An 18192-nucleotide genomic window follows, 5' to 3' on the forward strand; every position below is an offset into this window, starting at 1 on the left:
GGACCAGGATGAGTCAGCAGGGTTATTGCTGCTTTAAGACTGAGGATGAGTCAGCAGGGTTATTGCTGCTTTAAGAAGATGTCTATATAAGGGAGGCCATGAGAGGGTGTCTCTCTCTCTCTCCTCGTGTATCTCCTCGTTGTGTTCTATCTGCATTATAACTCTCAGTGTAGAGTTGAAGATTGATTGCTTGCCTGGCATGTGCCTACCATGTGTATGTCTATATATAGAAGTCTTTTATATAAACTACTGTTTGTAGACAAACCTCTATGTCCTGTATTTTGCTCCTGGGTTGTCTCAAAATAGTAGTCATGCTGTAAACACTCTGACAGTGCAGTAGCAACCACAACAGAGATCCCTGAAAACCTCTTGGTTGAATCTCTATAGGTACAAGGATCAATTCATGTAGCTGTAATGCTGGCAGTAATTACTCCTCTGAACTGCTTGGAAAAATGCTTCTGTTAAATCAAAAGGCTACAACTTTTGGATGACAGAGGACAAGTGAGACATATTGGGGAGTCAAGGACTGTGGTGGGTGAATGTTACTGCAAACAATAAGGGCCTATGCCCCTTGTGTTGACAGAAAACCTATCAACAATTAAAACAATTAAACATTTTCTGAAGGATCCCCATCCTTGCCTGTTATGGGGTGGGGGATATTTTGTAAGTTTTGTAGAATCGTAAGCATACTTCAGTGGGATGCAGTGGCTCAGTGGCTAAGACGTTGAGCTTGTTGATCAAAAGGTCGGCAGTTCAGCGGTTCGAATCCCTAGTGCCGTGTAATGGGGTGAGCTCCCATTCTTGTCCCAGCTTCTGCCACCTAGCAGTTCGAAAGCATGTAAAAAATGCAAGTAGAAAAATAGGGACCACCTTTGGTTGGAAGGTAACAGTGTTCCGTGCGCTTTTGGCATTTAGTCATGCCGGCCACATGACCTTGGAGATGTCTTCGGACAGCGCTGGCTCTTTGGCTTTGAAATGGAGATGAGGGAACGACTAGCACATATGTGCGAGGGGAACCTTTCCCTTTCCCTTTAAACATACTTCATCAGAAGGGATCTTGAGGAACTCAAGGGTTATATACAGAAGGAGTCTATTTGCTTATTAATTTCAGCAGAAGACTAAATTCCATACTGAAGGCTAAATGAGCTGAACTAAAATGGAATCCATTTATTTTTTGCGACTTATTCTCTGTGTACATGTGCGTGTTTAAATATAAACTAAGAAATAGCTGCCACTTCATAACAGTTGCTCCTATGCCAAATATGGTAATCTTGACATTGTAAAGCCCAGGGCTCCCTGTGCCATAATTTTACTACTGAGAGCAGAAATGCCCCTGGCTTCTGGTTGCTCTCCTGGAGTCCTGTCCACCACTCCCGGGCCTTGAAATGCCTTGCAGTTACAGATAATTGGTTTGAATTTTAGTGTATGCCTCTCCTTCTGTAATGCATTGTTCCCTCCCACCATCCATAGATATTTTCCATGGCATTCTAGCACTGCCAAAGCATAAGAGATGATGTTACAGTTGTAAGAAAAAGGGAGGGCAACAGTCTTTGAAGTGGCTTTTGATGAGATTCTGCTTGATGAGATTGTGCGTGACGCTAACCACAAAGGAAAACTAAACTCTTTATTGAAAAAAGAGAGAGCGATTCTAAGTCAGAAGCAGCAGTGGGAACAGAAGGGTGTCATTAAAAACTTGAAGTGCTGGTCCAAGTGCAAACAGAATAAAGGCTTTTGCTCTGTGTTTCAAGTTGTTTAGAATTATTCATGGAAAATATCAATTCAACCTCCCCCCCCCACCCCGAGTCCACCCTCCTGAAAGCAAAGGTGTCTTATCATTTTTTAATTACTGTAAAAAAAAATAACTTATTTAACTATTGATCCCCTTATATGTCATCAGTTTTAAAAACAAACTCTTCTTCTTCCAATCCAGTCTCTGTCAATAGACGTATATTCTACATATAGGTTGAACAAATATGGAGAGAGTGTACAGGCTTATCTGACACTTTTGCCCATCTGGAATGGGACATGTTTCCATTTGGATTCTGTTTTTATGTCCTATATGTTTCTTATGAGGCCACTGAGATGCTCTGGGATCCCAGTTTTTCTAAGACATTCCATAGCTTGGCATGATGAGCACGATCGAGGGCCTTGCTATGGTTAACATATTGACTTCTTGTTGATATTCTTTGCTTTCTCAATTACCCAGTATGCATCAGCAATCCTTCCTCTTGCTTATTGGCCTTTTCTAAATCCATCTTGAATACCTGGCATCTTCCTTTCAGAGAGAACTGTGATCTACATTGGATGATCCTAAGCATTATTTTGCTTGTGTGTGCAAATAAAGATACTTTGCAATCATTTGCTAATGTTAATTGGGTGCCTGCATATTAATGGTTTTAAAAATGAATTAATATTATTTACTTTAAAACTAATCTCCATAATTTTTCTATCCCCTGTCAAACTCTCTTTTTTTTTTAATTGGATTTTAAACAAAGATATAAAGACAATACAAAAAGTACAAAGACATCACAAAGACAAACAGATTCCCACCACCTACCTACCCACACCATATTTTACATATATGTTTTGGTCATCATCAGAATATATATTGCTTTGTAAGTTAATATATGAATGATACATTGTCAATTCAGGTGTTTTAATTTAGAAATAATCTTGCGTCCCCTGTCAAACTCTCCTCTATGTAGGATTTAGGGTAGGGTAAAGTGGAATGGGATGGGATGGAATGGAGTAAACTGGACTGGACTGGAACAGAACGGAACGGAACAGAATCATAGAATTGGAAGGGATCTTGGAGGTCTTCTAGTACAACCCACATCCCAAGACATTACAGTATATCATCCTGAACAAACAGTTGGCCAATCCTTTCTTGAAAATCTCCAGTGATGGAGCACCCACAACTTTGGAAGGCAAGCTGTTCCATTGATTAATTGGCAGGAAATTTCTCCTTAGTTCCAGGTTGGATCTCTCTTTAATGAGCTTCCACCCATTGCTTCTTGTCTTACCCTACAGGGTAGGATAAAATTTCTGTTTGTATTTTCTATGGAAGCCTACATATTGACAGTGTTGAAGTAATAAACAACCACAGTGTCACCCAAATAAATATTCTATTCATTGTAAGTTTTACTTTACACACTTTCAGTTTTAAGTCTCAGTTTTTGCAAACAACCTATTTGACTACATTTGTTTGTGTTTAAAAGTGTGAATAGTTTTCTCGTTTCCCCCCAAGAAAGCTGGCTAGAGCAAAGGAATATGATTGGCCTCCCTTGGTATATTTTAGACATAATTCAGAACACATATAAGAAATCTCTCGTTACCCAATTTTGACCATGCATAAGAGCCCTATTTAAACTGTAAATTGACAGCCCTTCTGTACGCTCTTCTATATGCAATATGATTTTTTTTCACAGAAGCCAGATGGTATGGAGCAGATTATTTTTTTGCTGCTAAAGAGGGACTGAATTTTAAATAGCTCAGTGTCCTCTCCCTGCCACACAGAGCATGCCTTTTATCCTTTTTAAAAAGATTTTATTAGAGTTCATTGTAAAATAAAATAGAAATAGAAAATAAAAATCAAGAAAGTTAAAGAGAAAAGAAGAGAGGTGTAATAAAAAGGAAAGGAAGAGAAAGTAGTGACTACTAATTTTTTTTCAGTGCAGAAGAATACAAAAAACAATTACAGCCTCAACCTTTTACTTTACATTTCTAAACATTTTAAGCCATTTCTATAATAACAAAGTCATTCTAAAAACCAAACTTAAAATCAAACTTTCATTTTTTTCAGTTTTGAGTACAAAGTCCAGAAACAATTTCTAGTGGAAATTGTTTTCTAGTAGATAGGCTCTTCTCTTGAATTAAAACAATCCATTTTGCCATCTTTACCAGCTACATCACCTATACCATTTGTTCTTCGATGGTGGGAATTAGTATGTCTTTCCATCTTTGTGCATATAAGATTCTCGCTGCTGTCCACATATATAGCAACAAGGTTCCAAATTTTCTTTCAAGCTCTTTATCCATCAAACCTAAAAGGAAAACTTCTGGTTTCAGTTTTATGTGAGGGCACGCATTTTATCCTTGAATAAATGCCCAGCTTCCTCTCGGATCCCAGAGCTGAGCAAACCGTCACCTGGAGATCCATGCCTCCTTGTTTTAATAACTGACCCAGCTTCTGCCAAAGCAGATCCAGGATTGGGTTGTTTTCTTGAACATTTGCCTCACTGATTCAAGCAACATTTCATAGAGAAACCAAACAGCCAAGGCTACTGTTACCAGGGAGCTGTGCCAATGCAATCTTGGTGTGTAATTTTCCCCTTACATTTTCTGCTGACATTTTCCTGACGCCTTGGCTTGGGAAGCCATTTTGTCCTCAGAAAAAAAGAGCTAGAACCACAGCCTCAAATATCACAGAGAATCAGAGCTTTGAGAATCAGAGCTTTGAGAATCAGTGTCCAGCAATGATTAATCCAAAGGAGGATTATATGTCTTCTTGAGTAGATTGAATGTAGCAATATACAAAAATACGTATTTAATGCAGGGGCTCACAAGGGAACTTGGAAATTCAATGTCCTGTTGTGGAAAAAATAAACCCTGCCCTATTCAACAACTGACAAGGTAGTTCAGGTCATGATATCTATTTTTATTACTTGTAATATTTATTCTTTATAATGTTTGTTTCCATCATAACTATTTGTACCTTCTTGATTTGGATTTAATTGGGGTTTAGACAATCAGAATGAATTTGTGGTTTGAGGCCAGGAAGTTCTCAGATATATTCTTGCATTACACCATCATTACTGTGTAATCTATCTGCTCTGCTTCGTTTGGAATCCAGCATCAAATTAATTGAGTTCTTTCTACTTTTCATTTTGAAACCTGTGAGTCTGAAGAACTTTGGGTAATTTTGCTTCAACTTCTATGTTTGTGAGTGTTGTGCTCAGCTGTAAGATTAAGCCAACATTCACTCGGTTCCCAAAACCGCTTCTCATGATTTTTCTCTCCTGGCTCTCTTTCCTTGAATATATCTTTTTGGAACTTGCTTTGCGAGATCAGTTTATGTTGAATACACAGAATGAAGGTTTTTAGACAGAATACAGCGAGAGTGAACCCAAATCTAGCTCCATAGCTGGTATGATCTCCCTTCTTGCATTTTTAATACTCAAGCACATTGTATATGTCAGTTGCTATTTTTCAGGTCAGTGGTTGGAATGATCAGACAGATTTTGAGCAGTCTCATTTAGTTTTGTATCAAATCCTGCAATTCTAAGAGCAAATAAGCCTCCTTTTGATCTTCCTGTGAACATCAGAAGAATATGATTCTATTCTATTCAGTATATAATAATGACCAAGTCAGATTAATTCCAGTACTTGAGGGGCTGTCCCAGAGAAGAGGGGGTCACCTTATTCTCCAAAGCACTCAAGGATGGGACAAGATATAATGAATAGAAGTTCCAACCTAGAATTAAGAAGAAATTTCTTGACTAGAACAACAATTAATCAGTGGAATGGCTTGCCTCTTGGAGCTGTGGGTGCTCCATTGCTGGGGGTTTTCAAGAAGAAACTGGGCAATTATTTGTCCAGAATAGTATAAAGTCTCCTACTTGAGACAGTGTATGAAGTAGAAGACCTGCAAGGTCCCTTCCAATCCTATGATTTTATGTTCTATGCTTTCAAGGTCTTTTAGATGACTTGAGATGTCTTTGCCTCTTTTATATTCTGCATTCACACTATTTGTCTGTGATTAAACTAGAACAGATGTGCTTTGTATTGCCCTTGGTTTTCAAAGGTTAATGATCAGTGCATACACATTAGCTCTTCTTATCTCCCTAATTTATATCCATTTCGTCCTTACTGTATGTTCACCAGCGTTCAAGATTTTCTCATTTACAGCAACCCTTGCTTTGCCATTTCCAGAACTTCCTCACACTTATTTTTTAATGCTAGTTTGTCAAAAAAAAAATCCACCCTTTTCCATTACTCTCTGAAGGGAAATTTGGAAGAGAATATTATAGTCCAATATTATATAAATATTTTTCTGTTTGTAATTTACATTTCTGATTATGCATATTAAAAACAGATCAAAATCTGTTAAGTTTGAAATTGGGTATATCATATCATCTAGTGTCCCCCAATTCCAAAGTAGTTCTTCTTTCTTGATACACAGTGCACAACTATGTTATATGCATGTTACAGCAGAAGAGCATTTACAGCTGATGAGCCTGTACAGGAATACAAATATGATATACATGTGAATGAAGCATGCATGGTAATACTACAGTACAGCAACCCAGAAAAACATTGACTGCAATGAATATAGCGCTACAGTAGGCCAGACTCATTGGACATTGTCTTTTGAGGAAGGAAGCCAATGAATTCTGCTGGAGGCATTTCCCTTGAGAGACAACATCTGGCCATGATGAAGCATTGGAAAACATCTGCATAGGTATCAAGCTTCTTTTGGCTCATGCACAAATATGTTCTAATGTCCATAGTGCCAACACATTTGTTACTGTTTTAATGTTTTCTTAGAGCTGATTGGCATTATCTTCTTTAGGTTTTGTTTAAGTCTTCTGTTTTCCTGTTTTAGAATTCAGCCCAATTCTCACCACAATATTCTCAGCAGGCTGAAGAAGCTTTGTGCTAATCTTTGGTTTCCCTGTGGGTTTCTGAAGGAAAGGATTTTGTCCTATGTTCATTAGCAGTGGCAACATTTGTTCAAATCGGCACAATCTCATTTACTCAAGTAGCAACCCTTTTGTTGAATCTTCAGGGAGAGCATGTGCTTTCAAAATACAGTTATTGGTGTGTCCCAACTGTCTTCCTTAAAAGCATGGAATCATGAAGTTGGAAAGATGCCAGAAGTCACCTAGTCTATCTCTTGGCATTCTTACACTTTCAGTACTAAAATCTCCATTGTAAATGGTAACCTTAATATACAGCTTTACTCTGGTATAAGGTGTCTTCCACTTGTCCTTTCTTTTAAACGGTTTAGTTTGCTTTGGTATTTCTTTTGTTAACCCCCTTAATTACTCTATGAAGCAAAAGGAAGACGTTCACTGAATACATGAATGAATAACATCCCTGATTGCGGTGAAGTCTGTAGCTAACCTCAGTTGAATATGCTTCATTGCAACTCTTTTGCAGGCCTTTTTATTATTATCATTTTTATACAACTACAAAAGAGAAGAAAAACAAATGCTTTTCAAATAAAACAATGATGTAAGGACAACTAAAAGAAGCAAACAAACAAAACTTAAAAGTTCAATAATTACAGCTAAGTGAAAATTACTACAAGCCAGTTTTTAAACAGCAAATTGAACCTTAACTGTATGAAATGGTACTGTTCAGGTTTTTTGATGCCAATAAAAAGTTAATTCAAAGGCTGCAAGCTGACATGTTTCATCAAGCCAAGCTTTGAAATCTCACATACAAGTCTTTTTTTATGAAAACATAATATTTTTATTATGAAAATCCATGAACTGTAAATCTTGATCTCTTCATAAGTAGATTAATTTCAAATTTTGGAGTGTACTTTAGCAATAATATCTTCAAAACTTAAATATTCTTCCACAAACATTGTACACAATACTAGGAATATCCAACCAACACAAAATCATCAAATATTTACTAAAGTCCAGTGATAGGTTTCAAAATTTTTTACTACCAGTTCTGTGGGTGTGGCTTGGTGGGTGTGGCATGGCATGGTGGGCGTGGCTTGGTGGGTGTGGCAGGGAAGGTTACTGCAAAATCCCTATTTCCTCCCGATCAGCTGGGACTTGGTAGGCAGAGAATAAATGGGGGCAGGGCCAGTCAGAATTTTTATTACCGGTTCTCCGAACTACTCAAAATTTCTGCTACCGGTTCTCCAGAACTGATCAGAACCTGCTGAAACCCACCTCTGCTAAAGTCCCTTTAGTTGATTCCATCATGCAGACAAATTATGCTTTTTCACTATCCATTGAGAGGTCCTGTTAACTCATTTTTTAAAATTATACTCACATGAAGATCATAGGAGATATATCAGTGATAGTTAAAAGATGGGGCCATTGATTTTGTAAACTGAGAGCATCTAATTTTTTTTTAATTTCAAAGTTCTTGTGAATAAACAGTATTTATTTTAGTAAAGTTAATAAATTATTAATAAAATTGAATTGTATCCTGGAGAATTTGATCAAGTGTCTTCAAAACTGTAAGAGTTTCAAATGCTGCCAGTGGTTATAACAAATGTTTTAGCTGAAGATATTATTCCCTTTCAACTCTTTTGCAGTCCTTCATATTCAGCAAGTGAAGATTGATAGAACAACCAGAAATGTGAGGCATTGAAACAGAACTTGCCTCTAATATACATTTTTTAAAATTATGGTCTGTGCAGAATAAATATACGCTCAAGATTTCTTCTCCTCGAACTCTGCTGCAAACAATAATGTGGAGAGTATGACCAAGTCAATGAGTGTTAAAACTACTGGAGAAGAAGAACCTTTGAGGTTCTGGGTGCTCTCAGAGCTTGGTTGTTTTACTGCAGATACTTCATTACCCAATCCAATTCAGGGATGTCAAATTGGTGGCCCACGGCCCAGATGCCTCACACACAGGCCACGCTCACCTCAGCTCCACGAATGGGAAAAATGTCACGAAACATAACGTGACGGCAACGTGACACCACAAGTTTGACACCTGTGAATAACATCATCGGTGCTATGATAGAAGACAGTGGGGTTTGCTCTCTATTTATACACAAATGGCTTGCCCTGTCAGTGTTGGTGAATCTACTCTAATGGTCACAATTTCAAAACAGGCAGAGAAAAATGTTTTTTCGTTAGACATTCATTAAAGAGTCATATTTAAATCACAGCTTCATTCCATTATAATTAACTTAGTTTTCCTTTAGAAATCGCTTGTGGAGGCATAAAAGACATTCATATAGCAGAGATCCATGAACAGCTTGAAAATCATTTTAACAAGTTATCAAAAAAACTTGCTCAAGCATTGCCGAAGAATTCTTTTTTTCCTGGTGTAGCCAGTATATAAAAACTGTTGACTGAAGGTTCACTGAAAAATATTATTTTAAAAAAAAATCTTATGCATTTTTTTGGTCATAACAGACTGAGGTATGGTAACTTGACAATGGGACATCTTCCAATTTTTAGGAAACGTAGAACCTCAGTTACAACTGCAGTGGATTTTTGGAAAAATCTCAGTGTGATAAAGATACAGTGCAATGACTTGGTTATTCAACCCAGGATTGATGGACAATGCAAACACTACCCCGCCCCCCACCTCTAGCAATAAATGAATTGTTCAGTGAATGAACATATAGATTCAACATATTGTCTGTTTTAGATTGTGCCTTTCCCAAACATTACTGTTTAGAACTGAATCTTGAATGTTTCTCTGGAGGAAGGGCAACTTGTATTATAATCATGTCTGGAGTGATGAGACCAAAAGGTCTCTTCAGCTGCACATTCCATGATCTGAGATCCATTACCTCTTCAGCATCAGGATACGTTGTCCAACCCATCGCGACCCCATGGACAACGTTTCTCCAGGCCTTCCTGTCCTCCACCATCCTCTGGAGTCCATTTAATCTCACGCCTACTGCTTCAGTGACTCCATCCAGCCACTTCATTCTCTGCCGTCCTCTTCTTCTTTTGCCCTCAATCGTTCCCAGCATTAGGCTCTTCTCCAGTGAGTCCTTCCTTCTCATTAGGTGGTGATTATGATGCTTTCATAATAATGTGAAAATCCTTACCTAGGGATAAACTAGGGATTAAACTCCTGGAAAGAGAAGAAGAAAGCAGAGGGCTAGTAAGGACTTTGCTCTCATTCCTAGACAAATAATAAACACAACCATATCAAGGCCACATCTATTATCTCTTTGAGTAGCAATATTCAGGTTATTGCAGTGAGACTCAAGGTTTGAGCAGACTTCTCCAGCAATGCATGCCAGGGAATGTATGCATCTGCGATTGAGGAATAGTTGCATAGGTGTTCCATTTATATTTCTGTAAATGTAATGTTCTGACTAGGGAGCACTCAAACAGCAAAGCATAGAACAGGAAGTCAGATCACCCAATCAGCATGCAAAATGCACAGCTCTGCACAACACACTGTTGAAATTTGGGAATTGTGACTGTCAGCCCATCTTGAGCCATTTACAACCTATCTTTTGCCATCAACCCCTTCACAGCGTAAGTATGTGGCAATGGCTATGGGCAGTTGTGGGCAACTCTAAATTAGTCTATAGTTGCCCCCCCCCAATAGGGCACCTTGTGTAATGCATTGGTTAAGATGCCAGGCAGGGGACGGAGAGCTCAGACTATGTGACTTTAGTCCAATTACAATCTCTCAGCCAAACTCTTTTCACAGAACTCAGGGTGAGGATAATATGAGTTTAGATTGCCAAATATACCAGTAAAATAAAGGAGAAAGTGGGATATAGAGGTATTTGCAGGTAAATAAATGGAGGAAATGCTAAACCTACCTATTCTCACTGAAACAAGGGACAGAATCAAAGAATTGTTTCTCTATCTACTATAGATAGAGAAATTCAAAGTTTATGTGTCCACCCTAATCACTTTTCTAATCACTTTTAACAAAATTAAACATCTTGTAGTAGCTTTCTTTAGTAGGAAGAATATAAAATCTCCCTTTCTTCTTGGTTTCTAATGATCTTTACAGGTGGGAGATAAAAAGTGGCTTAACATCTCTTCAAAGAACAAACAGAAAAATATTTACGATCTTGCCTTCAGTGTAGCTTCACCGAATAACCCCATGGCATAATCATAATTTAGAGGGGTGGTAAATATGGCCTTGTCCAGAAATGGACTTGGTAGTAAAAACCATCTTTCTGAGATTAATATGCTTTGACCTATAGAGGCTTGTGTACAATTGTGCTTCCCTTCCAGGTGAAGGGAAGAAAAAACATCTGTGTTTTTCAAACTTGGCAACTTTAAGATATATGGACTTCAATTCCCAGAAATATGGCTGACTGGGGACTTCTGGGAGTTGAAATCCACACATCTTAAATTTGCGAGGTTTGAAAAACCTTTGTTTGTTTACACTATTTGTTGCATTTGTTAAAATGGAATGACATGATTGCCTTTAGTTTTTTTGGAACAGATTTTAAGTCACCCCCAGATGGGTTGAGGTAACAGCCCCCAGAATTCCCAACTGGCATGCTGGATTGAGAAAGGCTTCTTTATCAGTCATGGAATTAAATGCTGTGATCAGTTTGCCAGGAGAGTGACAGGCAGAACCTGTCCTTACTGGAATTCAGGGACATATATTTTAGAAGTAAAAAACCAACAACAAAAAACGAGCTGGTAGTGGCAAAGACCACTTCCCAAGATGCAATAATGGAAAATTCTCTTCAAGAATCGGTGTTTAGACCTCACAAAAATGCACAGCAAATTGCACTGTGATTTATTTGTCAAAGTCTTTATAGGCTGGGCGTTACTTTACCCCACAGCTGGAGTCAATTTTTAATATTTAAAAGTGGAAAGAAAGCAAAACCTAAACACATACAGATTTGTCTGTTTTAGATTGTGCCTTTCCCAAACATTACTGTTTAGAACTGAATCCTGAATGTTTCTCTGGAGGAAGGGCAACTTGTATTATAATCAGATCTGGACCGATGAGACCAAAAGGTCTCTTCAACAGCACCTTCTATGAACTGAGATCCATAACCTCTTCAGCATCAGGACACCACTATTGCATTATTTTTCCCTTTTTTTCTGATAAGGAACATGTGTCAGATATATTTGTCTTTCTTGTCCTGTCTTTTCTCGGGCAACCCCTAAACACATAAGTGTAGTACAATGAACTGTGTTTGAAACTCAGCAGTTGACTGAACAATTGCCAAAGAAACAGATTAAAAGAGAAATAGAGAGGTGGCATTGCTGATTTACATCAGTCTTGAATCACACACAATTAGGGCAATTGCTACAACATTGTACGACAAAAAACTTTTCCAATGGCCTTCAATTTTATTCGCTTAGCCAGAAGATGCAAACAATGTAACGGCCCCACTGAGAAAGAGATCCAACCTCAAGGCACATCTTGCAATCAAAATAAAAGAAAGAATCTGTCTTTGGCAGTTTATTTTCAGCTGCTTTTAGAAGCCTTCAAGATCAATTTGAGGACTAGGCATTGACTTGTATGGGCATCCTTCACTATTTAGTCTAGATCACTCTCTTCCCTTTTCAATTCCCAACCAATTCATTGTTTAAGTATACCTGTGATCATACCACTGACAAATACACACTGTGGAAGAAGGCATTTTCTTTTCTTTAAGTTTCTATATACAGGCAGATAACAATTTAAAGTCAGAGAAATAAAGAATGTGGATTCGAAGTCATTTCGTTTAGTCCAACCCTTTGCTCAATGCAATGTCAGCATCCCTGATAGACTTTTTTCCCCCTTATCAGCATCTGTTACATGCATTCTGATTGGATAGAAAAGGTATGAGGAAGTTATAGCCTATGCCACTGCAAGCCAGTGTTTCTCAACCGAGCCAAGGTGGCACAGTGGTTAGGGTGCAGTACTGCACTGTTAGGGTGCAGTACTGCAGCTACTTCAGCTGACTGCTAGTTCAGCAGATCAGCGGATCAAATCTCACCGGCTCAAGGTTGACTCAGCCTTCCATCCTTCTGAGATGGGTAAAATGAGGACCCAGATTGTTGGGGGCAATATGCTATTTAGTATACTGTCTTTGGTGTAAGCCGCCCAGAGTCCTCGGAGAGTGGGCAGAATAATAATAATAATAATAATAATAATAATAATAATAATAATAACAACAACAACAACAACAACAACAACAACAACAACAACAACAACCTTGGTCATTTTAAGATGGGTGGGCTTCAACTCCCAGAATTCTCCAGCCAGAGTTTGAAGTCCACCCATCTTAAAATGATCAAGGTTGAGAAACACTGCCCTATGCCATTCTTCTGATAGTCAGTTTCATTGAATCATGGCAATTTTGAGTCATCAGATATTAGCTGTTCCATTACATTAGCTGCTCTGTATTATACAACTGATTTTACCTAGTGGTGGGATTCAAATTTTTTTACTACTGGTTCTGTGGGCATGGTTTGGTGGGCATGGCATGGTTTGGTGGGCATGGCTTGGTGGGCGTGGCAGGGAAAGGATACTGTAAAATCTCTATTCCCTCCCCACTCCAGGGGAAGATTACTGCAAAATCCTCATTTCCTCCCGATCAGCTGGGACTCGGGAGGCAGAGAATAGATGGGGGCAGGGCCAGTCAGAGGTGGTATTTACTGGTTCTCTGAACTACTCAAAATTTCCGCTACCGGTTCTCCAGAACTGGTCAGAACCTGCTGAATACCACCTCTGATTTTACCCAAATAGTTTAACTTTAGAATGATTTTTTTCTAAAAATTGGTCTCTTTTCTACCAATTGGATTGAGGTCATGAGGAAGGAAAGATTTAATTCTTTCCTCCCCAGCTGAAAGATAGGGGAGAAACTTGCATGTATTATGCTTGGGTGCCTTCCTCTTTGTAGCCACTAGAATGGTGGGAGATGAGTGGAATTGTGATCACAGCAAGGCGATGAGAAGAAATTGGACTCTCATTTCCTATGGAGTAGCTCTGACCCAAAATAGATACTTGCATAATGGGGCTGCTTTCAAAAGAAGTCACATTGGAGGATTCCATCATGATCTTTCCATATGGTTAGAGAGAAAAATACCTTTAAATTACACTTGACTCTTAATAACTAGAGGAATTCATCCACACAGGATTTTTGGCAACCACATGCAAGGCTCTTTTGGAATTCCCAACCCTCCCAGACATTCCTAGTTGTCTCTCATCCAAATCCCAACCAAGACTGACTTGACAAGGCTGATCAATGTAACCTTGTGCATCCACTGCCAGTCAGTGTGGATAATACTCAGATAGATGAGCTAAGGCACCTTAATTCTAAATTCAGTTCAGTTGGAATCTAAAGAACTCCTTTAAATATTGTGTGAATCACGTAACCACATGACTTCTGCAACTGTCATGAAGAACAAAATAACAATAGAATAACAGAGTTGGAAGAGATGAAAGGGACCTTGGAGGTCTTCTAATCCAACCCCTCCTCAAGCAGGAAACTGATTAATTGTTCTCACTGTCAGAAAATGTCTCCGTAGTTCTAGGTTGCTTCTCTGCTTGGTTAGTTTCCATCCATTACTTCTTGTTCTGTCTTCAGGTGCTGGAAAATAGTTTGACTGCCTCTTCTTTGTGGCAGGCCATTAGATATTGTAACACTGCTATCATTTCACCCCTATCCTTCTTTTTATTAAAGTAGATATACCCAATTTGTGCAACCGTTCTTCATATGTGTTAGCCTCCAGTCCTCTAATCATCTGCGTTACTCTTCTTTGTACTCTTTCAAGAGTCTCAACATCTTTTTCATATCAGGGTGACCAAACCTGGATGTAATATTCCAAGTGTGGTCTTACCAAGGCATTATAAATACCACTTTATAAAGTGGTATTAATACATTAACACATCAGCATGAAGGTATCCACAATGTGCATATATCCATACACAGATAGCAAGCTACTAACTTATTTTATTTTTATACTTTGTAAGATATGCCACCAGGCTTGAAATTTTGGGCTTGGACAACCTGGAACTACACTGCCTATGGTCTGACCTAAGTATAGTACACAAAATTGTCTGCTACAAGGTCCTACCTATCAACGACTAGTTCAGTTTCAACCACAATAATACACGGGCAAACAATAGATACAATCTCAAGATAAACCGCTCTAAACTCAATTGCAGAAAATATGACTTCAGCAACAGAGTGGTCAATGCCTGGAATGCTCTACCCGACTCCGTTGTTACATCCTCAAACCCCCATAGCGTCAACCTTAAACTGTCTACTGTGAACTGTCTACCATTCCTAAGAGGTCCGTAAGGGGGCGTGCATAAGTACACCAACGTGCCTACCGTCCCTGTCCTACTGTCCCCATTTATTTGTATTCATTTCCTTCATTCATCTCCATGTTTATGCTTATACCTGTTATCTCGTACATGTTTGACAAACTAAATAAATAAATAAAATAAAATATATACTACTGAATTCCGGTAAAGACAGGTTCTTCCATAATTCTACTGGCAAACTGATCAGAGTGTTTAACTCCCTGACTTATAAGCAAGTTTTCCTCAACCCAGCATGCATCAGTCAGTCAGAGAAATCCAGATAAATGTGACCACCATCACACAAGTTCTTATAAATCTGTTGGCTGGGTTTACACTTTGGTTTCAACAAAATTTTGAAACTGTAATGTGTTGAACAAGCCACATTGGTCTAGCTCACATATAACATTAAGCTGTAATAGGTAGGTTTACATGTCACACTGACAAGCCCCATTATGAGAGCATGATGTGTGAAGTCAGCGTCTGGGCTGAAAGTACTATATTTGACCATGTATTTTGTTCGCTGCAGCTTGACTTCATTAGCAGGGGACCTTACTCAAAGAGATACTGGCCTGCTAAACTCCTCTCACTAATTTTCAAGTACTGAGTCACTCGCCTGAAACAAGTGGCATCATCTCATGCACAAATTTATCATTTCAGACCTTTTGGCTGAATTCTTGTTTATACACGCCACAGATAAAACAGACTGAGTGATAGCTTCCCATAATGATAGTGGAAGGTTGTTTCTCTGCCTTTCTGTAAAGATTTTAAAAAAATGAAAGGGGATTCATTTTCAGTTTTCTCTTTCAATTAAAACCAATACTTTCCTTGCATCAAGCCAACTTGCCCAGTAGGGGATGGACTAATTTAGAATATTTCCTTGGAAGTACTAAATGTTATATGAAGGGAGGGGTGCTTTTTCAACATGATGCTGACATCCTTCACTTGCAATATTAATGACACATCTAACATTGCTGCTGCATCCAACTTTTGTTCAAATCAGGACTTAAATATAAAATGTGCAGATTGGGCCACGAGGGTTAAGATTATGGTTGCCAGAACCCCTCCTAAAACTGCAATGGCCATTTTTAATGTGACAGAAGACTACATGAAAATAAAGAAGCATGAATCATATGCATTCATTCAATAATTAAATGACATTTTAATCATATTATGTGTAATCAATTTTTTGTTCTTTCTACCAGATCCATTTATTTTGGAGAGGGTGAGTCCTGCACACAAATTATGAACTTTTGCTGTAAACACCCCCCCCCCCCAAGTTGCTGATCCATGCTTTAAGCCGGGTCTTCAAAGATGCCACCTTGGAGAATTTCCATTTGAATTGGTCCTCTTTGCAACAACACACAACATGTGGGGAATGGTTTGATTATTTTCCCCCTTCAGTTTACTACTACTCCTACACAGCTGACTTTCATGTCGATGGAGGGATTAGAACTCATCATCTCCTGGGGATTGGCCCAAAGTCACCAGCCCGTTTTCATTCCTAATGTGGGACTAGAACTCACCATCTCCTGGGGATTGGCCCAAAGTCACCAGCCAGTTTTCATTCTGTTGCAATATTTTCAGGATCAGACTCAATAAAGATAATAGAAGTTAAAGCTTTAAATATATTTCTTTTTAATTATGATAGGCATTCTATATTCACTGAATATTCGAGGTAGAAGCAACGAGAATGGTGAGGGTGGCTCCTTATATATACAAGGGGTGGAGCTAGGAATGGGAGTGGTAAGTTATGAATACATTAAAGTCCAAAGAATAAGTTAACCTCTGATGTTCCATATATACATTATTTACACATTGGAGAATAAGGCATTTACATCTGACAAATCCCCCTCTAAATGCCGGTTCGTTACACAACACCAATTACATTCTGATTCAGGACAATATAATACATATAATTTAGAAGTTAAATATTTGTGTTGTTTAGAAGGTAAGGGTTTTGTTAATATGTCAGCTAATTGTTCAGAAGTATCGCAATGTATTGCTTTAATGAATCCGTCTTGAGACAGTTGTCTCACATGCTTAAACTTTATATCAATATGCCTGGACCTTTGTCCAATTGCATCGGATCTGGATATTTCAATGGCCGCTTTATTGTCTTCATGCATAATAAATGGTAAGGTGGGTTTCTTCCAAACATCAGTGATCAGATCATTGAACCATACAAGGTTATTTGCAGCTTTGGACAAACAAACATATTCCGCTTCTGTAGTAGAAGTGGCCACTAGTTCTTGTTTACCAGTATACCAGTAAACTGGACAATCATTCAATAGAAAAACATAACCGGAAGTACTCTTTCTGCATGTTGTATCACCAGCCCAATCTGCATCAGCATAACAAGTAATTTTTGGTTCTCTGTCATTATTGGGTTCCAACATTAAACAAAAATCTAATGTACCCTTCAGATATCTTAGAATTCTTTTGACAGCTTCCCAATGATACAAGGTTGGTTTACTAACATATCTTGACAATAGATTGAGAGGTAATGCAATATCTGGCCTAGTCCAATTAGATATATAAAGGAGTGAACCTATAACTGATCTGTAAAATGTGTTGTCTTTAAACTCAGGGGAAGATTCATCAGTGTTTCTAAGAAAATCAGTTTGCATAGGGGTGTCACAGGTTTTAGCATTATTTAAGTTACATTTGTTTAGGAGTTCGATGATTTTATCTTTCTGTGTAAGTTTGAATCCCCTTTTAGTTTTGTTAATTTGCACACCAAGGTATTTATTCACTTTACCCAGAGATTTCAGTGAGAAGTGTTCATTTAACTTATTTACAAAGATTTCCCTGCTCTCTTTATGCTTTCCAATGTATAAAATATCGTCCACGTAAATTAATACAAATTCAATATGATCATTACTCTTTTTTACAAAGAAACAGTTATCAGCAGTGGTGGCGTTGAAATCCATGGTCTTAAGTACTTTTACCAAGCAATCGTACCATCTTTTGCCGGATTGCTTTAATCCGTACAGACTCTTATTTAATAACCAAATTTCGTTCTTATTAGTGTATTGACTGTGTGGTGCTCTTACATATATTTCCTTATCTAATTTTGCATGTAAGTATGCGGTCTGTATGTCATATTGGAATACGTCCAGATTGAGTGCAGATGCTACTACAAGGGCTGTTTTGACACTCTCTGTTCTCACTGTGGGTGAATATGTATCAGTATAGTCTTCTGGATATTTTTGTGCATAGCCTTGTGCAACTAGTCTAGCCTTG

The sequence above is a fragment of the Pantherophis guttatus genome, chromosome 3, assembly GCF_059756535.1.
Source record: "Pantherophis guttatus breed Tessera chromosome 3, ASM5975653v1, whole genome shotgun sequence".
In the NCBI taxonomy this organism is placed as follows: Eukaryota; Metazoa; Chordata; class Lepidosauria; order Squamata; family Colubridae; genus Pantherophis; species Pantherophis guttatus.